We start from the raw sequence: 22,149 nt of genomic DNA, 5'->3' as shown, positions 1-22,149 counted from the left end.
GCATTCTACTTGGGTACATTCCATTCTATTCCATTCCATTCCATTCCATTCCATTCCATTCCACTCCATTCCATTCCACTCCACTCCACTCCACTCCACTCCACTCCACTCCATTTCCATTCCATTCCCATTCCACTCCCATTCCAATTCCACTCCCATTCCCATTCCACTCCCATTCCATTTCCACTCCCATTCCAATTCCACTCCCATTCCATTTCCACTCCCATTCCATTTCCACTCCCATTCCATTTCCACTCCCATTCCATTTCCACTCCCGTTCCATTTCCACTCCCGTTCCATTTCCACTCCCCTTCCATTTCCACTCCCGTTCCATTTCCACTCCCATTCCATTTCCACTCCCCTTCCATTTCCACTCCCGTTCCATTTCCACTCCCGTTCCATTTCCACTCCCATTCCATTTCCACTCCCGTTCCATTTCCACTCCCGTTCCATTTCCACTCCCATTCCATTTCCACTCCCCTTCCATTTCCACTCCCGTTCCATTTCCACTCCCGTTCCATTTCCACTCCCGTTCCATTTCCACTCCCGTTCCATTTCCTCTCCCGTTCCATTTCCACTCCCGTTCCATTTCCACTCCCGTTCCATTTCCTCTCCCGTTCCATTTCCTCTCCCGTTCCATTTCCACTCCCGTTCCATTACCTCTCCCGTTCCATTTCCACTCCCGTTCCAGTTCCACTCCCGTTCCATTTCCACGCCCGTTCCATTTCCACTCCCGTTCCATTTCCTCTCCCGTTCCATTTCCACTCCCGTTCCATTTCCACTCCCTTTCCATTTCCACTCCCGTTCCATTTCCACTCCCCTTCCATTTCCACTCCCGTTCCATTTCCACTCCCGTTCCATTTCCACTCCCCTTCCATTTCCACTCCCGTTCCATTTCCACTCCCGTTCCATTTCCACTCCCGTTCCATTTCCTCTCCCGTTCCATTTCCACTCCCGTTCCATTTCCACTCCCGTTCCATTTCCTCTCCCGTTCCATTTCCTCTCCCGTTCCATTTCCACTCCCGTTCCATTACCTCTCCCGTTCCATTTCCACTCCCGTTCCAGTTCCACTCCCGTTCCATTTCCACGCCCGTTCCATTTCCACTCCCGTTCCATTTCCTCTCCCGTTCCATTTCCACTCCCGTTCCATTTCCACTCCCCTTCCATTTCCACTCCCGTTCCATTTCCTCTCCCGTTCCATTTCCACTCCCGTTCCATTTCCACTCCCGTTCCATTTCCACTCCCCTTCCATTTCCACTCCCGTTCCATTTCCACTCCCGTTCCATTTCCACTCCCGTTCCATTTCCACTCCCGTTCCATTTCCTCTCCCGTTCCATTTCCACTCCCGTTCCATTTCCACTCCCATTCCCATTCCACTGCCGTTCCATTTCCACTCCCGTTCCATTTCCACTCCCCTTCCATTTCCACTCCCGTTCCATTTCCACTCCCATTCCATTTCCACTCCCGTTCCATTTCCACTCCCGTTCCATTTCCTCTCCCATTCCATTTCCACTCCCATTCCATTTCCACTCCCATTCCCATTCCACTCCCATTCCATTTCCACTCCCATTCCATTTCCACTCCCGTTCCATTTCCCCTCCCATTCCATTTCCACTCCCGTTCCATTTCCACTCCCGTTCCATTTCCACTCCCGTTCCATTTCCACTCCCGTTCCATTTCCACTCCCGTTCCATTTCCACTCCCGTTCCATTTCCACTCCCGTTCCATTTCCACTCCCGTTCCATTTCCACTCCCGATCCATTTCCACTCCCTTTCCATTTCCACTCCCGTTCCATTTCCACTCCCGTTCCATTTCCACTCCCGTTCCATTTCCACTCCCTTTCCATTTCCACTCCCGTTCCATTTCCACTCCCCTTCCATTTCCACTCCCGTTCCATTTCCACTCCCGTTCCATTTCCTCTCCCGTTCCATTTCCACTCCCGTTCCATTTCCTCTCCCGTTCCATTTCCTCTCCCGTTCCATTTCCTCTCCCGTTCCATTTCCACTCCCGTTCCATTTCCTCTCCCGTTCCATTTCCACTCCCGTTCCATTTCCACTCCCGTTCCATTTCCACTCCCATTCCCATTCCACTCCCATTCCATTTCCACTCCCATTCCATTTCCACTCCCCTTCCATTTCCACTCCCATTCCATTTCCACTCCCATTCCATTTCCACACCCATTCCATTTCCACTCCCATTCCATTTCCACTCCCACTCCATTTCCACTCCCATTCCATTTCCACTCCCATTCCATTTCCACTCCCATTCCATTTCCACTCCCATTCCCTTTCCACTCCCATTCCATTTCCACTCCCATTCCATTTCCACTCCCATTCCATTTCCACTCCCATTCCATTTCCATCCATTCCATTCTAGTCAGGTAGATTCCATTCCATTCCATTCCATTCCATTCCTTTCCATTCCACTGCATTCCATTGCATTCCACTGCATTTCATTCCATTCCATTCCATTGCATTCCATTCTGTTCCGTTCCTTTCCGTTCCGTTCCGTTCCGTTCCGTTCCGTTCCATTCCATTCCATTCCATTCCATTCCATTGCATTCTACTTGGGTACATTCCATTCTATTCCATTCCATTCCATTCCATTCCATTCCATTCCACTCCATTCCATTCCACTCCACTCCACTCCACTCCACTCCACTCCACTCCATTTCCATTCCATTCCCATTCCACTCCCATTCCAATTCCACTCCCATTCCCATTCCACTCCCATTCCATTTCCACTCCCATTCCAATTCCACTCCCATTCCATTTCCACTCCCATTCCATTTCCACTCCCATTCCATTTCCACTCCCATTCCATTTCCACTCCCGTTCCATTTCCACTCCCGTTCCATTTCCACTCCCCTTCCATTTCCACTCCCGTTCCATTTCCACTCCCATTCCATTTCCACTCCCCTTCCATTTCCACTCCCGTTCCATTTCCACTCCCGTTCCATTTCCACTCCCATTCCATTTCCACTCCCGTTCCATTTCCACTCCCGTTCCATTTCCACTCCCATTCCATTTCCACTCCCCTTCCATTTCCACTCCCGTTCCATTTCCACTCCCGTTCCATTTCCACTCCCGTTCCATTTCCACTCCCGTTCCATTTCCTCTCCCGTTCCATTTCCACTCCCGTTCCATTTCCACTCCCGTTCCATTTCCTCTCCCGTTCCATTTCCTCTCCCGTTCCATTTCCACTCCCGTTCCATTACCTCTCCCGTTCCATTTCCACTCCCGTTCCAGTTCCACTCCCGTTCCATTTCCACGCCCGTTCCATTTCCACTCCCGTTCCATTTCCTCTCCCGTTCCATTTCCACTCCCGTTCCATTTCCACTCCCTTTCCATTTCCACTCCCGTTCCATTTCCACTCCCCTTCCATTTCCACTCCCGTTCCATTTCCACTCCCGTTCCATTTCCACTCCCCTTCCATTTCCACTCCCGTTCCATTTCCACTCCCGTTCCATTTCCACTCCCGTTCCATTTCCACTCCCGTTCCATTTCCACTCCCGTTCCATTTCCACTCCCGTTCCATTTCCACTCCCGTTCCATTTCCACTCCCGTTCCATTTCCACTCCCGTTCCATTTCCTCTCCCGTTCCATTTCCACTCCCGTTCCATTTCCACTCCCGTTCCATTTCCACTCCCGTTCCATTTCCACTCCCGTTCCATTTCCACTCCCGTTCCATTTCCACTCCCTTTCCTTTTCCACTCCCGTTCCATTTCCACTCCCCTTCCATTTCCACTCCCGTTCCATTTCCACTCCCCTTCCATTTCCACTCCCGTTCCATTTCCAGTCCCGTTCCATTTCCACTCCCGTTCCATTTCCACTCCCGTTCCATAACCTATCCCGTTCCATTTCCACTCCCATTCCATTTCCACTCCCATTCCATTTCCACTCCCGTTCCCATTCCACTCCCGTTCCATTTCCACTCCCATTCCATTTCCACTCCCGTTCCATTTCCCCTCCCATTCCATTTCCACTCCCGTTCCATTTCCACTCCCGTTCCATTTCCACTCCCATTCCATTTCCACTCCCCTTCCATTTCCACTCCCGTTCCATTTCCACTCCCGTTCCATTTCCACTCCCGTTCCATTTCCACTCCCGTTCCATTTCCTCTCCCGTTCCATTTCCACTCCCGTTCCATTTCCACTCCCGTTCCATTTCCTCTCCCGTTCCATTTCCTCTCCCGTTCCATTTCCACTCCCGTTCCATTACCTCTCCCGTTCCATTTCCACTCCCGTTCCAGTTCCACTCCCGTTCCATTTCCACGCCCGTTCCATTTCCACTCCCGTTCCATTTCCTCTCCCGTTCCATTTCCACTCCCGTTCCATTTCCACTCCCTTTCCATTTCCACTCCCGTTCCATTTCCACTCCCCTTCCATTTCCACTCCCGTTCCATTTCCACTCCCCTTCCATTTCCACACCCCTTCCATTTCCACTCCCGTTCCATTTCCACTCCCGTTCCATTTCCACTCCCGTTCCATATCCTATCCCGTTCCATTTCCACTCCCATTCCATTTCCACTCCCGTTCCATTTCCACTCCCGTTCCATTTCCTCTCCCATTCCATTTCCACTCCCATTCCATTTCCACTCCCATTCCCATTCCACTCCCATTCCATTTCCACTCCCATTCCATTTCCACTCCCGTTCCATTTCCCCTCCCATTCCATTTCCACTCCCGTTCCATTTCCACTCCCGTTCCATTTCCACTCCCGTTCCATTTCCACTCCCGTTCCATTTCCACTCCCGTTCCATTTCCACTCCCGTTCCATTTCCACTCCCGTTCCATTTCCACTCCCGTTCCATTTCCACTCCCGTTCCATTTCCACTCCCTTTCCATTTCCACTCCCGTTCCATTTCCACTCCCGTTCCATTTCCACTCCCGTTCCATTTCCACTCCCTTTCCATTTCCACTCCCGTTCCATTTCCACTCCCCTTCCATTTCCACTCCCGTTCCATTTCCACTCCCGTTCCATTTCCTCTCCCGTTCCATTTCCACTCCCGTTCCATTTCCTCTCCCGTTCCATTTCCTCTCCCGTTCCATTTCCTCTCCCGTTCCATTTCCACTCCCGTTCCATTTCCTCTCCCGTTCCATTTCCACTCCCGTTCCATTTCCACTCCCGTTCCATTTCCACTCCCATTCCCATTCCACTCCCATTCCATTTCCACTCCCATTCCATTTCCACTCCCATTCCATTTCCACTCCCATTCCATTTCCACTCCCATTCCATTTCCACACCCATTCCATTTCCACTCCCATTCCATTTCCACTCCCACTCCATTTCCACTCCCATTCCATTTCCACTCCCATTCCATTTCCACTCCCATTCCATTTCCACTCCCATTCCATTTCCACTCCCATTCCATTTCCACTCCCATTCCATTTCCACTCCCATTCCATTTCCACTCCCATTCCATTTCCACTCCCATTCCATTTCCATCCATTCCATTCTAGTCAGGTAGATTCCATTCCATTCCATTCCATTCCATTCCTTTCCATTCCACTGCATTCCATTGCATTCCACTGCATTTCATTCCATTCCATTCCATTGCATTCCATTCTGTTCCGTTCCTTTCCGTTCCGTTCCGTTCCGTTCCGTTCCGTTCCATTCCATTCCATTCCATTGCATTCTACTTGGGTACATTCCATTCTATTCCATTCCATTCCATTCCATTCCATTCCATTCCACTCCATTCCATTCCACTCCACTCCACTCCACTCCACTCCACTCCACTCCATTTCCATTCCATTCCCATTCCACTCCCATTCCAATTCCACTCCCATTCCCATTCCACTCCCGTTCCATTTCCACTCCCGTTCCATTTCCACTCCCGTTCCATTTCCTCTCCCGTTCCATTTCCACTCCCGTTCCATTTCCACTCCCGTTCCATTTCCACTCCCGTTCCATTTCCACTCCCGTTCCATTTCCACTCCCGTTCCATTTCCACTCCCTTTCCATTTCCACTCCCGTTCCATTTCCACTCCCCTTCCATTTCCACTCCCGTTCCATTTCCACTCCCCTTCCATTTCCACTCCCGTTCCATTTCCAGTCCCGTTCCATTTCCACTCCCGTTCCATTTCCACTCCCGTTCCATAACCTATCCCGTTCCATTTCCACTCCCATTCCATTTCCACTCCCATTCCATTTCCACTCCCGTTCCCATTCCACTCCCGTTCCATTTCCACTCCCATTCCATTTCCACTCCCGTTCCATTTCCCCTCCCATTCCATTTCCACTCCCGTTCCATTTCCACTCCCGTTCCATTTCCACTCCCATTCCATTTCCACTCCCCTTCCATTTCCACTCCCGTTCCATTTCCACTCCCGTTCCATTTCCACTCCCGCTCCATTTCCACTCCCGTTCCATTTCCTCTCCCGTTCCATTTCCACTCCCGTTCCATTTCCACTCCCATTCCATTTCCTCTCCCGTTCCATTTCCTCTCCCGTTCCATTTCCACTCCCGTTCCATTACCTCTCCCGTTCCATTTCCACTCCCGTTCCAGTTCCACTCCCGTTCCATTTCCACGCCCGTTCCATTTCCACTCCCGTTCCATTTCCTCTCCCGTTCCATTTCCACTCCCGTTCCATTTCCACTCCCTTTCCATTTCCACTCCCGTTCCATTTCCACTCCCCTTCCATTTCCACTCCCGTTCCATTTCCACTCCCCTTCCATTTCCACACCCCTTCCATTTCCACTCCCGTTCCATTTCCACTCCCGTTCCATTTCCACTCCCGTTCCATATCCTATCCCGTTCCATTTCCACTCCCATTCCATTTCCACTCCCGTTCCATTTCCACTCCCGTTCCATTTCCTCTCCCATTCCATTTCCACTCCCATTCCATTTCCACTCCCATTCCCATTCCACTCCCATTCCATTTCCACTCCCATTCCATTTCCACTCCCGTTCCATTTCCCCTCCCATTCCATTTCCACTCCCGTTCCATTTCCACTCCCGTTCCATTTCCACTCCCGTTCCATTTCCACTCCCGCTCCATTTCCACTCCCGTTCCATTTCCACTCCCGTTCCATTTCCACTCCCGTTCCATTTCCACTCCCGTTCCATTTCCACTCCCGTTCCATTTCCACTCCCTTTCCATTTCCACTCCCGTTCCATTTCCACTCCCGTTCCATTTCCACTCCCGTTCCATTTCCACTCCCTTTCCATTTCCACTCCCGTTCCATTTCCACTCCCCTTCCATTTCCACTCCCGTTCCATTTCCACTCCCGTTCCATTTCCTCTCCCGTTCCATTTCCACTCCCGTTCCATTTCCTCTCCCGTTCCATTTCCTCTCCCGTTCCATTTCCTCTCCCGTTCCATTTCCACTCCCGTTCCATTTCCTCTCCCGTTCCATTTCCACTCCCGTTCCATTTCCACTCCCGTTCCATTTCCACTCCCGTTCCATTTCCTCTCCCGTTCCATTTCCTCTCCCGTTCCATTTCCACTCCCGTTCCATTACCTCTCCCGTTCCATTTCCACTCCCGTTCCAGTTCCACTCCCGTTCCATTTCCACGCCCGTTCCATTTCCACTCCCGTTCCATTTCCTCTCCCGTTCCATTTCCACTCCCGTTCCATTTCCACTCCCTTTCCATTTCCACTCCCGTTCCATTTCCACTCCCCTTCCATTTCCACTCCCGTTCCATTTCCACTCCCCTTCCATTTCCACACCCCTTCCATTTCCACTCCCGTTCCATTTCCACTCCCGTTCCATTTCCACTCCCGTTCCATATCCTATCCCGTTCCATTTCCACTCCCATTCCATTTCCACTCCCGTTCCATTTCCACTCCCGTTCCATTTCCTCTCCCATTCCATTTCCACTCCCATTCCATTTCCACTCCCATTCCCATTCCACTCCCATTCCATTTCCACTCCCATTCCATTTCCACTCCCGTTCCATTTCCCCTCCCATTCCATTTCCACTCCCGTTCCATTTCCACTCCCGTTCCATTTCCACTCCCGTTCCATTTCCACTCCCGTTCCATTTCCACTCCCGTTCCATTTCCACTCCCGTTCCATTTCCACTCCCGTTCCATTTCCACTCCCGTTCCATTTCCACTCCCGTTCCATTTCCACTCCCTTTCCATTTCCACTCCCGTTCCATTTCCACTCCCGTTCCATTTCCACTCCCGTTCCATTTCCACTCCCTTTCCATTTCCACTCCCGTTCCATTTCCACTCCCCTTCCATTTCCACTCCCGTTCCATTTCCACTCCCGTTCCATTTCCTCTCCCGTTCCATTTCCACTCCCGTTCCATTTCCTCTCCCGTTCCATTTCCTCTCCCGTTCCATTTCCTCTCCCGTTCCATTTCCACTCCCGTTCCATTTCCTCTCCCGTTCCATTTCCACTCCCGTTCCATTTCCACTCCCGTTCCATTTCCACTCCCCTTCCCATTCCACTCCCATTCCATTTCCACTCCCATTCCATTTCCACTCCCATTCCATTTCCACTCCCATTCCATTTCCACTCCCATTCCATTTCCACACCCATTCCATTTCCACTCCCATTCCATTTCCACTCCCACTCCATTTCCACTCCCATTCCATTTCCACTCCCATTCCATTTCCACTCCCATTCCATTTCCACTCCCATTCCATTTCCACTCCCATTCCATTTCCACTCCCATTCCATTTCCACTCCCCTTCCATTTCCACTCCCGTTCCATTTCCCCTCCCGTTCCATTTCCACTCCCATTCCCATTCCACTGCCGTTCCATTTCCACTCCCGTTCCATTTCCACTCCCGTTCCATTTCCACTCCCGTTCCATATCCTATCCCGTTCCATTTCCACTCCCGTTCCATTTCCACTCCCATTCCATTTCCACTCCCATTCCATTTCCTCTCCCATTCCATTTCCACTCCCGTTCCATTTCCACTCCCGTTCCATTTCCACTCCCGTTCCATTTCCTCTCCCGTTCCATTTCCACTCCCGTTCCATTTCCACTCCCATTCCCATTCCACTGCCGTTCCATTTCCACTCCCGTTCCATTTCCACTCCCCTTCCATTTCCACTCCCGTTCCATTTCCTCTCCCGTTCCATTTCCACTCCCGTTCCATTTCCACTCCCGTTCCATTTCCACTCCCGTTCCATTTCCACTCCCGTTCCATTTCCACTCCCGTTCCATTTCCACTCCCGTTCCATTTCCACTCCCGTTCCATTTCCACTCCCGTTCCATTTCCACTCCCGTTCCATTTCCACTCCCGTTCCATTTCCTCTCCCGTTCCATTTCCACTCCCGTTCCATTTCCACTCCCGTTCCATTTCCACTCCCGTTCCATTTCCACTCCCGCTCCATTTCCACTCCCGTTCCATTTCCACTCCCGTTCCATTTCCACTCCCGTTCCATTTCCACTCCCGCCCCATTTCCACTCCCGTTCCATTTCCACTCCCGTTCCATTTCCACTCCCGTTCCATTTCCACTCCCGTTCCATTTCCACTCCCGTTCCATTTCCACTCCCTTTCCATTTCCACTCCCGTTCCATTTCCACTCCCGTTCCATTTCCACTCCCTTTCCATTTCCACTCCCGTTCCATTTCCACTCCCCTTCCATTTCCACTCCCGTTCCATTTCCACTCCCCTTCCATTTCCACTCCCGTTCCATTTCCACTCCCGTTCCATTTCCACTCCCGTTCCATTTCCACTCCCGTTCCATTTCCACTCCCATTCCATTTCCACTCCCCTTCCATTTCCACTCCCCTTCCATTTCCACTCCCGTTCCATTTCCACTCCCGTTCCATTTCCACTCCCGTTCCACTTCCACTCCCGTTCCACTTCCACTCCCGTTCCATTTCCACTCCCCTTCCATTTCCACTCCCGTTCCATTTCCACTCCCGTTCCATTTCCACTCCCGTTCCATTTCCACTCCCGTTCCATTTCCACTCCCCTTCCATTTCCACTCCCGTTCCATTTCCACTCCCGTTCCATTTCCACTCCCGTTCCATTTCCACTCCCGTTCCATTTCCACTCCCGTTCCATTTCCACTCCCGTTCCATTTCCACTCCCGTTCCATTTCCACTCCCGTTCCATTTCCACTCCCGTTCCATTTCCACTCCCGTTCCATTTCCACTCCCCTTCCATTTCCACTCCCGTTCCATTTCCACTCCCGTTAAATTTCCACTCCCGTTCCATTTCCACTCCCGTTCCATTTCCACTCCCGTTCCATTTCCACTCCCGTTCCATTTCCACTCCCCTTCCATTTCCACTCCCGTTCCATTTCCACTCCCGTTCCATTTCCACTCCCATTCCCATTCCACTGCCGTTCCATTTCCACTCCCGTTCCATTTCCACTCCCGTTCCATTTCCACTCCCGTTCCATATCCTATCCCGTTCCATTTCCACTCCCATTCCATTTCCACTCCCATTCCATTTCCACTCCCATTCCATTTCCTCTCCCATTCCATTTCCACTCCCGTTCCATTTCCACTCCCGTTCCATTTCCACTCCCGTTCCATTTCCTCTCCCGTTCCATTTCCACTCCCATTCCATTTCCACTCCCATTCCCATTCCACTGCCGTTCCATTTCCACTCCCGTTCCATTTCCACTCCCCTTCCATTTCCACTCCCGTTCCATTTCCACTCCCGTTCCATTTCCACTCCCGTTCCATTTCCACTCCCGTTCCATATCCTATCCCGTTCCATTTCCACTCCCATTCCATTTCCACTCCCATTCCATTTCCACTCCCATTCCATTTCCTCTCCCATTCCATTTCCACTCCCGTTCCATTTCCACTCCCGTTCCATTTCCACTCCCGTTCCATTTCCTCTCCCGTTCCATTTCCACTCCCATTCCATTTCCACTCCCATTCCCATTCCACTGCCGTTCCATTTCCACTCCCGTTCCATTTCCACTCCCCTTCCATTTCCACTCCCGTTCCATTTCCACTCCCGTTCCATTTCCACTCCCGTTCCATTTCCACTCCCGTTCCATTTCCACTCCCGTTCCATTTCCACTCCCGTTCCATTTCCACTCCCGTTCCATTTCCACTCCCGTTCCATTTCCACTCCCGTTCCATTTCCACTCCCGTTCCATTTCCACTCCCGTTCCATTTCCACTCCCGTTCCATTTCCACTCCCGTTCCATTTCCACTCCCGTTCCATTTCCACTCCCGTTCCTTTTCCACTCCCGTTCCATTTCCACTCCCGTTCCATTTCCACTCCCGTTCCATTTCCACTCCCGTTCCATTTCCACTCCCGTTCCATTTCCACTCCCGTTCCATTTCCACTCCCGTTCCATTTCCACTCCCGTTCCATTTCCACTCCCGTTCCATTTCCTCTCCCGTTCCATTTCCACTCCCGTTCCATTTCCACTCCCGTTCCATTTCCACTCCCGTTCCATTTCCACTCCCGCTCCATTTCCACTCCCGTTCCATTTCCACTCCCGTTCCATTTCCACTCCCGTTCCATTTCCACTCCCGCCCCATTTCCACTCCCGTTCCATTTCCACTCCCGTTCCATTTCCACTCCCTTTCCATTTCCACTCCCGTTCCATTTCCACTCCCGTTCCATTTCCACTCCCTTTCCATTTCCACTCCCGTTCCATTACCACTCCCCTTCCATTTCCACTCCCGTTCCATTTCCACTCCCCTTCCATTTCCACTCCCGTTCCATTTCCACTCCCGTTCCATTTCCACTCCCGTTCCATTTCCACTCCCATTCCATTTCCAATCCCCTTCCATTTCCACTCCCCTTCCATTTCCACTCCCCTTCCATTTCCACTCCCGTTCCATTTCCACTCCCGTTCCATTTCCACTCCCGTTCCATTTCCACTCCCGTTCCACTTCCACTCCCGTTCCATTTCCACTCCCCTTCCATTTCCACTCCCGTTCCATTTCCACTCCCGTTCCATTTCCACTCCCGTTCCATTTCCACTCCCCTTCCATTTCCACTCCCGTTCCATTTCCACTCCCCTTCCATTTCCACTCCCGTTCCATTTCCACTCCCGTTCCATTTCCACTCCCGTTCCATTTCCACTCCCGTTCCATTTCCACTCCCGTTCCATTTCCACTCCCGTTCCATTTCCACTCCCGTTCCATTTCCACTCCCGTTCCATTTCCACTCCCGTTCCATTTCCACTCCCCTTCCATTTCCACTCCCGTTCCATTTCCACTCCCCTTCCATTTCCACTCCCGTTCCATTTCCACTCCCGTTCCATTTCCACTCCCGTTCCATTTCCACTCCCGTTCCACTTCCACTCCCGTTCCATTTCCACTCCCCTTCCATTTCCACTCCCGTTCCATTTCCACTCCCGTTCCATTTCCACTCCCGTTCCATTTCCACTCCCCTTCCATTTCCACTCCCGTTCCATTTCCACTCCCCTTCCATTTCCACTCCCGTTCCATTTCCACTCCCGTTCCATTTCCACTCCCGTTCCATTTCCACTCCCGTTCCATTTCCACTCCCGTTCCATTTCCACTCCCGTTCCATTTCCACTCCCGTTCCATTTCCACTCCCGTTCCATTTCCACTCCCCTTCCATTTCCACTCCCGTTCCATTTCCACTCCCGTTAAATTTCCACTCCCGTTCCATTTCCACTCCCGTTCCATTTCCACTCCCGTTCCATTTCCACTCCCGTTCCATTTCCACTCCCCTTCCATTTCCACTCCCGTTCCATTTCCACTCCCGTTCCATTTCCACTCCCATTCCCATTCCACTGCCGTTCCATTTCCACTCCCGTTCCATTTCCACTCCCGTTCCATTTCCACTCCCGTTCCATATCCTATCCCGTTCCATTTCCACTCCCATTCCATTTCCACTCCCATTCCATTTCCACTCCCATTCCATTTCCTCTCCCATTCCATTTCCACTCCCGTTCCATTTCCACTCCCGTTCCATTTCCACTCCCGTTCCATTTCCTCTCCCGTTCCATTTCCACTCCCATTCCATTTCCACTCCCATTCCCATTCCACTGCCGTTCCATTTCCACTCCCGTTCCATTTCCACTCCCCTTCCATTTCCACTCCCGTTCCATTTCCACTCCCGTTCCATTTCCACTCCCGTTCCATTTCCACTCCCGTTCCATTTCCACTCCCGTTCCATTTCCACTCCCGTTCCATTTCCACTCCCGTTCCATTTCCACTCCCGTTCCATTTCCACTCCCCTTCCATTTCCACTCCCGTTCCATTTCCACTCCCCTTCCATTTCCACTCCCGTTCCATTTCCACTCCCGTTCCATTTCCACTCCCGTTCCATTTCCACTCCCGTTCCTTTTCCACTCCCGTTCCATTTCCACTCCCGTTCCATTTCCACTCCCCTTCCATTTCCACTCCCGTTCCATTTCCACTCCCGTTCCATTTCCACTCCCGTTCCATTTCCACTCCCGTTCCATTTCCACTCCCGTTCCATTTCCACTCCCGTTCCATTTCCACTCCCATTCCCATTCCACTGCCGTTCCATTTCCACTCCCGTTCCATTTCCACTCCCGTTCCATTTCCACTCCCGTTCCATATCCTATCCCGTTCCATTTCCACTCCCATTCCATTTCCACTCCCATTCCATTTCCACTCCCATTCCATTTCCTCTCCCATTCCATTTCCACTCCCGTTCCATTTCCACTCCCGTTCCATTTCCACTCCCGTTCCATTTCCTCTCCCGTTCCATTTCCACTCCCATTCCATTTCCACTCCCATTCCCATTCCACTGCCGTTCCATTTCCACTCCCGTTCCATTTCCACTCCCCTTCCATTTCCACTCCCGTTCCATTTCCACTCCCGTTCCATTTCCACTCCCGTTCCATTTCCACTCCCGTTCCATTTCCACTCCCGTTCCATTTCCACTCCCGTTCCATTTCCACTCCCGTTCCATTTCCACTCCCGTTCCATTTCCACTCCCGTTCCATTTCCACTCCCGTTCCATTTCCACTCCCGTTCCATTTCCACTCCCGTTCCATTTCCACTCCCGTTCCATTTCCACTCCCGTTCCTTTTCCACTCCCGTTCCATTTCCACTCCCGTTCCATTTCCACTCCCGTTCCATTTCCACTCCCGTTCCATTTCCACTCCCGTTCCATTTCCACTCCCGTTCCATTTCCACTCCCGTTCCATTTCCACTCCCGTTCCATTTCCACTCCCGTTCCATTTCCACTCCCGTTCCATTTCCACTCCCGTTCCATTTCCACTCCCGTTCCATTTCCACTCCCGTTCCATTTCCTCTCCCGTTCCATTTCCACTCCCGTTCCATTTCCACTCCCGTTCCCATTCCACTCCCTTTCCATTTCCACTCCCATTCCATTTCCACTCCCGTTCCATTTCCCCTCCCGTTCCATTTCCACTCCCGTTCCATTTCCACTCCCGTTCCATTTCCACTCCCGTTCCATTTCCACTCCCGTTCCATTTCCACTCCCGTTCCATTTCCACTCCCGTTCCATTTCCACTCCCGTTCCATTTCCACTCCCGTTCCATTTCCACTCCCGTTCCATTTCCACTCCCTTTCCATTTCCACTCCCGTTCCATTTCCACTCCCGTTCCATTTCCACTCCCGTTCCATTTCCACTCCCTTTCCATTTCCACTCCCGTTCCATTTCCACTCCCCTTCCATTTCCACTCCCGTTCCATTTCCACTCCCGTTCCATTTCCTCTCCCGTTCCATTTCCACTCCCGTTCCATTTCCTCTCCCGTTCCATTTCCTCTCCCGTTCCATTTCCTCTCCCGTTCCATTTCCACTCCCGTTCCATTTCCTCTCCCGTTCCATTTCCACTCCCGTTCCATTTCCACTCCCGTTCCATTTCCACTCCCATTCCCATTCCACTCCCATTCCATTTCCACTCCCATTCCATTTCCACTCCCATTCCATTTCCACTCCCATTCCATTTCCACTCCCATTCCATTTCCACACCCATTCCATTTCCACTCCCATTCCATTTCCACTCCCACTCCATTTCCACTCCCATTCCATTTCCACTCCCATTCCATTTCCACTCCCATTCCATTTCCACTCCCATTCCATTTCCACTCCCATTCCATTTCCACTCCCATTCCATTTCCACTCCCATTCCATTTCCACTCCCATTCCATTTCCACTCCCATTCCATTTCCATCCATTCCATTCTAGTCAGGTAGATTCCATTCCATTCCATTCCATTCCATTCCTTTCCATTCCACTGCATTCCATTGCATTCCACTGCATTTCATTCCATTCCATTCCATTGCATTCCATTCTGTTCCGTTCCTTTCCGTTCCGTTCCGTTCCGTTCCGTTCCGTTCCATTCCATTCCATTCCATTGCATTCTACTTGGGTACATTCCATTCTATTCCATTCCATTCCATTCCATTCCATTCCATTCCACTCCATTCCATTCCACTCCACTCCACTCCACTCCACTCCACTCCACTCCATTTCCATTCCATTCCCATTCCACTCCCATTCCAATTCCACTCCCATTCCCATTCCACTCCCGTTCCATTTCCACTCCCGTTCCATTTCCACTCCCGTTCCATTTCCTCTCCCGTTCCATTTCCACTCCCGTTCCATTTCCACTCCCGTTCCATTTCCACTCCCGTTCCATTTCCACTCCCGTTCCATTTCCACTCCCGTTCCATTTCCACTCCCTTTCCATTTCCACTCCCTTTCCATTTCCACTCCCCTTCCATTTCCACTCCCGTTCCATTTCCACTCCCCTTCCATTTCCACTCCCGTTCCATTTCCAGTCCCGTTCCATTTCCACTCCCGTTCCATTTCCACTCCCGTTCCATAACCTATCCCGTTCCATTTCCACTCCCATTCCATTTCCACTCCCATTCCATTTCCACTCCCGTTCCCATTCCACTCCCGTTCCATTTCCACTCCCATTCCATTTCCACTCCCGTTCCATTTCCCCTCCCATTCCATTTCCACTCCCGTTCCATTTCCACTCCCGTTCCATTTCCACTCCCATTCCATTTCCACTCCCATTCCATTTCCACTCCCGTTCCATTTCCCCTCCCATTCCATTTCCACTCCCGTTCCATTTCCACTCCCGTTCCATTTCCACTCCCGTTCCATTTCCACTCCCGTTCCATTTCCACTCCCGTTCCATTTCCACTCCCGTTCCATTTCCACTCCCGTTCCATTTCCACTCCCGTTCCATTTCCACTCCCGTTCCTTTTCCACTCCCGTTCCATTTCCACTCCCGTTCCATTTCCACTCCCGTTCCATTTCCACTCCCGTTCCATTTCCACTCCCGTTCCATTTCCACTCCCGTTCCATTTCCACTCCCGTTCCATTTCCACTCCCGTTCCATTTCCACTCCCGTTCCATTTCCACTCCCGTTCCATTTCCACTCCCGTTCCATTTCCACTCCCGTTCCATTTCCACTCCCGTTCCATTTCCTCTCCCGTTCCATTTCCACTCCCGTTCCATTTCCACTCCCGTTCCCATTCCACTCCCTTTCCATTTCCACTCCCATTCCATTTCCACTCCCGTTCCATTTCCCCTCCCGTTCCATTTCCACTCCCGTTCCATTTCCACTCCCGTTCCATTTCCACTCCCGTTCCATTTCCACTCCCGTTCCATTTCCACTCCCGTTCCATTTCCACTCCCGTTCCATTTCCACTCCCGTTCCATTTCCACTCCCGTTCCATTTCCACTCCCGTTCCATTTCCACTCCCTTTCCATTTCCACTCCCGTTCCATTTCCACTCCCGTTCCATTTCCACTCCCGTTCCATTTCCACTCCCTTTCCATTTCCACTCCCGTTCCATTTCCACTCCCCTTCCATTTCCACTCCCGTTCCATTTCCACTCCCGTTCCATTTCCTCTCCCGTTCCATTTCCACTCCCGTTCCATTTCCTCTCCCGTTCCATTTCCTCTCCCGTTCCATTTCCACTCCCGTTCCATTTCCCCTCCCATTCCATTTCCACTCCCGTTCCATTTCCACTCCCGTTCCATTTCCACTCCCGTTCCATTTCCACTCCCGTTCCATTTCCACTCCCGTTCCATTTCCACTCCCGTTCCATTTCCACTCCCGTTCCATTTCCACTCCCGTTCCATTTCCACTCCCGTTCCATTTCCACTCCCTTTCCATTTCCACTCCCGTTCCATTTCCACTCCCGTTCCATTTCCACTCCCGTTCCATTTCCACTCCCTTTCCATTTCCACTCCCGTTCCATTTCCACTCCCCTTCCATTTCCACTCCCGTTCCATTTCCACTCCCGTTCCATTTCCTCTCCCGTTCCATTTCCACTCCCGTTCCATTTCCTCTCCCGTTCCATTTCCTCTCCCGTTCCATTTCCTCTCCCGTTCCATTTCCACTCCCGTTCCATTTCCTCTCCCGTTCCATTTCCACTCCCGTTCCATTTCCACTCCCGTTCCATTTCCACTCCCATTCCCATTCCACTCCCATTCCATTTCCACTCCCATTCCATTTCCACTCCCATTCCATTTCCACTCCCATTCCATTTCCACTCCCATTCCATTTCCACACCCATTCCATTTCCACTCCCATTCCATTTCCACTCCCACTCCATTTCCACTCCCATTCCATTTCCACTCCCATTCCATTTCCACTCCCATTCCATTTCCACTCCCATTCCATTTCCACTCCCATTCCATTTCCACTCCCATTCCATTTCCACTCCCATTCCATTTCCACTCCCATTCCATTTCCACTCCCATTCCATTTCCATCCATTCCATTCTAGTCAGGTAGATTCCATTCCATTCCATTCCATTCCATTCCTTTCCATTCCACTGCATTCCATTGCATTCCACTGCATTTCATTCCATTCCATTCCATTGCATTCCATTCTGTTCCGTTCCTTTCCGTTCCGTTCCGTTCCGTTCCGTTCCGTTCCATTCCATTCCATTCCATTGCATTCTACTTGGGTACATTCCATTCTATTCCATTCCATTCCATTCCATTCCATTCCATTCCACTCCATTCCATTCCACTCCACTCCACTCCACTCCACTCCACTCCACTCCATTTCCATTCCATTCCCATTCCACTCCCATTCCAATTCCACTCCCATTCCCATTCCACTCCCGTTCCATTTCCACTCCCGTTCCATTTCCACTCCCGTTCCATTTCCTCTCCCGTTCCATTTCCACTCCCGTTCCATTTCCACTCCCGTTCCATTTCCACTCCCGTTCCATTTCCACTCCCGTTCCATTTCCACTCCCGTTCCATTTCCACTCCCTTTCCATTTCCACTCCCTTTCCATTTCCACTCCCCTTCCATTTCCACTCCCGTTCCATTTCCACTCCCCTTCCATTTCCACTCCCGTTCCATTTCCAGTCCCGTTCCATTTCCACTCCCGTTCCATTTCCACTCCCGTTCCATAACCTATCCCGTTCCATTTCCACTCCCATTCCATTTCCACTCCCATTCCATTTCCACTCCCGTTCCCATTCCACTCCCGTTCCATTTCCACTCCCATTCCATTTCCACTCCCGTTCCATTTCCCCTCCCATTCCATTTCCACTCCCGTTCCATTTCCACTCCCGTTCCATTTCCACTCCCATTCCATTTCCACTCCCATTCCATTTCCACTCCCGTTCCATTTCCCCTCCCATTCCATTTCCACTCCCGTTCCATTTCCACTCCCGTTCCATTTCCACTCCCGTTCCATTTCCACTCCCGTTCCATTTCCACTCCCGTTCCATTTCCACTCCCGTTCCATTTCCACTCCCGTTCCATTTCCACTCCCGTTCCATTTCCACTCCCGTTCCATTTCCACTCCCTTTCCATTTCCACTCCCGTTCCATTTCCACTCCCGTTCCATTTCCACTCCCGTTCCATTTCCACTCCCTTTCCATTTCCACTCCCGTTCCATTTCCACTCCCCTTCCATTTCCACTCCCGTTCCATTTCCACTCCCGTTCCATTTCCTCTCCCGTTCCATTTCCACTCCCGTTCCATTTCCTCTCCCGTTCCATTTCCTCTCCCGTTCCATTTCCTCTCCCGTTCCGTTTCCACTCCCGTTCCATTTCCTCTCCCGTTCCATTTCCACTCCCGTTCCATTTCCACTCCCGTTCCATTTCCACTCCCATTCCCATTCCACTCCCATTCCATTTCCACTCCCATTCCATTTCCACTCCCATTCCATTTCCACTCCCGTTCCATTTCCACTCCCATTCCATTTCCACACCCATTCCATTTCCACTCCCATTCCATTTCCACTCCCACTCCATTTCCACTCCCATTCCATTTCCACTCCCATTCCATTTCCACTCCCATTCCATTTCCACTCCCATTCCATTTCCACTCCCATTCCATTTCCACTCCCATTCCATTTCCACTCCCCTTCCATTTCCACTCCCGTTCCATTTCCCCTCCCGTTCCATTTCCACTCCCATTCCCATTCCACTGCCGTTCCATTTCCACTCCCGTTCCATTTCCACTCCCGTTCCATTTCCACTCCCGTTCCATATCCTATCCCGTTCCATTTCCACTCCCGTTCCATTTCCACTCCCATTCCATTTCCACTCCCATTCCATTTCCTCTCCCATTCCATTTCCACTCCCGTTCCATTTCCACTCCCGTTCCATTTCCACTCCCGTTCCATTTCCTCTCCCGTTCCATTTCCACTCCCGTTCCATTTCCACTCCCATTCCCATTCCACTGCCGTTCCATTTCCACTCCCGTTCCATTTCCACTCCCCTTCCATTTCCACTCCCGTTCCATTTCCTCTCCCGTTCCATTTCCACTCCCGTTCCATTTCCACTCCCGTTCCATTTCCACTCCCGTTCCATTTCCACTCCCGTTCCATTTCCACTCCCGTTCCATTTCCACTCCCGTTCCATTTCCACTCCCGTTCCATTTCCACTCCCGTTCCATTTCCACTCCCGTTCCATTTCCACTCCCGTTCCATTTCCTCTCCCGTTCCATTTCCACTCCCGTTCCATTTCCACTCCCGTTCCATTTCCACTCCCGTTCCATTTCCACTCCCGCTCCATTTCCACTCCCGTTCCATTTCCACTCCCGTTCCATTTCCACTCCCGTTCCATTTCCACTCCCGCCCCATTTCCACTCCCGTTCCATTTCCACTCCCGTTCCATTTCCACTCCCGTTCCATTTCCACTCCCGTTCCATTTCCACTCCCGTTCCATTTCCACTCCCTTTCCATTTCCACTCCCGTTCCATTTCCACTCCCGTTCCATTTCCACTCCCTTTCCATTTCCACTCCCGTTCCATTTCCACTCCCCTTCCATTTCCACTCCCGTTCCATTTCCACTCCCCTTCCATTTCCACTCCCGTTCCATTTCCACTCCCGTTCCATTTCCACTCCCGTTCCATTTCCACTCCCGTTCCATTTCCACTCCCATTCCATTTCCACTCCCCTTCCATTTCCACTCCCCTTCCATTTCCACTCCCGTTCCATTTCCACTCCCGTTCCATTTCCACTCCCGTTCCATTTCCACTCCCGTTCCACTTCCACTCCCGTTCCATTTCCACTCCCCTTCCATTTCCACTCCCGTTCCATTTCCACTCCCGTTCCATTTCCACTCCCGTTCCATTTCCACTCCCCTTCCATTTCCACTCCCGTTCCATTTCCACTCCCCTTCCATTTCCACTCCCGTTCCATTTCCACTCCCGTTCCATTTCCACTCCCGTTCCATTTCCACTCCCGTTCCATTTCCACTCCCGTTCCATTTCCACTCCCGTTCCATTTCCACTCCCGTTCCATTTCCACTCCCGTTCCATTTCCACTCCCGTTCCATTTCCACTCCCGTTCCATTTCCACTCCCCTTCCATTTCCACTCCCGTTCCATTTCCACTCCCGTTAAATTTCCACTCCCGTTCCATTTCCACTCCCGTTCCATTTCCACTCCCGTTCCATTTCCACTCCCGTTCCATTTCCACTCCCCTTCCATTTCCACTCCCGTTCCATTTCCACTCCCGTTCCATTTCCACTCCCATTCCCATTCCACTGCCGTTCCATTTCCACTCCCGTTCCATTTCCACTCCCGTTCCATTTCCACTCCCGTTCCATATCCTATCCCGTTCCATTTCCACTCCCATTCCATTTCCACTCCCATTCCATTTCCACTCCCATTCCATTTCCTCTCCCATTCCATTTCCACTCCCGTTCCATTTCCACTCCCGTTCCATTTCCACTCCCGTTCCATTTCCTCTCCCGTTCCATTTCCACTCCCATTCCATTTCCACTCCCATTCCCATTCCACTGCCGTTCCATTTCCACTCCCGTTCCATTTCCACTCCCCTTCCATTTCCACTCCCGTTCCATTTCCACTCCCGTTCCATTTCCACTCCCGTTCCATTTCCACTCCCGTTCCATTTCCACTCCCGTTCCATTTCCACTCCCGTTCCATTTCCACTCCCGTTCCATTTCCACTCCCGTTCCATTTCCACTCCCCTTCCATTTCCACTCCCCTTCCATTTCCACTCCCGTTCCATTTCCACTCCCGTTCCATTTCCACTCCCGTTCCATTTCCACTCCCGTTCCACTTCCACTCCCGTTCCATTTCCACTCCCCTTCCATTTCCACTCCCGTTCCATTTCCACTCCCGTTCCATTTCCACTCCCGTTCCATTTCCACTCCCCTTCCATTTCCACTCCCGTTCCATTTCCACTCCCCTTCCATTTCCACTCCCGTTCCATTTCCACTCCCGTTCCATTTCCACTCCCGTTCCATTTCCACTCCCGTTCCATTTCCACTCCCGTTCCATTTCCACTCCCGTTCCATTTCCACTCCCGTTCCATTTCCACTCCCGTTCCATTTCCACTCCCGTTCCATTTCCACTCCCGTTCCATTTCCACTCCCCTTCCATTTCCACTCCCGTTCCATTTCCACTCCCGTTAAATTTCCACTCCCGTTCCATTTCCACTCCCGTTCCATTTCCACTCCCGTTCCATTTCCACTCCCGTTCCATTTCCACTCCCCTTCCATTTCCACTCCCGTTCCATTTCCACTCCCGTTCCATTTCCACTCCCATTCCCATTCCACTGCCGTTCCATTTCCACTCCCGTTCCATTTCCACTCCCGTTCCATTTCCACTCCCGTTCCATATCCTATCCCGTTCCATTTCCACTCCCATTCCATTTCCACTCCCATTCCATTTCCACTCCCATTCCATTTCCTCTCCCATTCCATTTCCACTCCCGTTCCATTTCCACTCCCGTTCCATTTCCACTCCCGTTCCATTTCCTCTCCCGTTCCATTTCCACTCCCATTCCATTTCCACTCCCATTCCCATTCCACTGCCGTTCCATTT

The sequence above is a fragment of the Gorilla gorilla genome, chromosome 14, assembly GCF_029281585.2.
Source record: "Gorilla gorilla gorilla isolate KB3781 chromosome 14, NHGRI_mGorGor1-v2.1_pri, whole genome shotgun sequence".
Taxonomy (NCBI): domain Eukaryota; kingdom Metazoa; phylum Chordata; class Mammalia; order Primates; family Hominidae; genus Gorilla; species Gorilla gorilla.
This window is presented reverse-complemented; position numbering follows the sequence as displayed.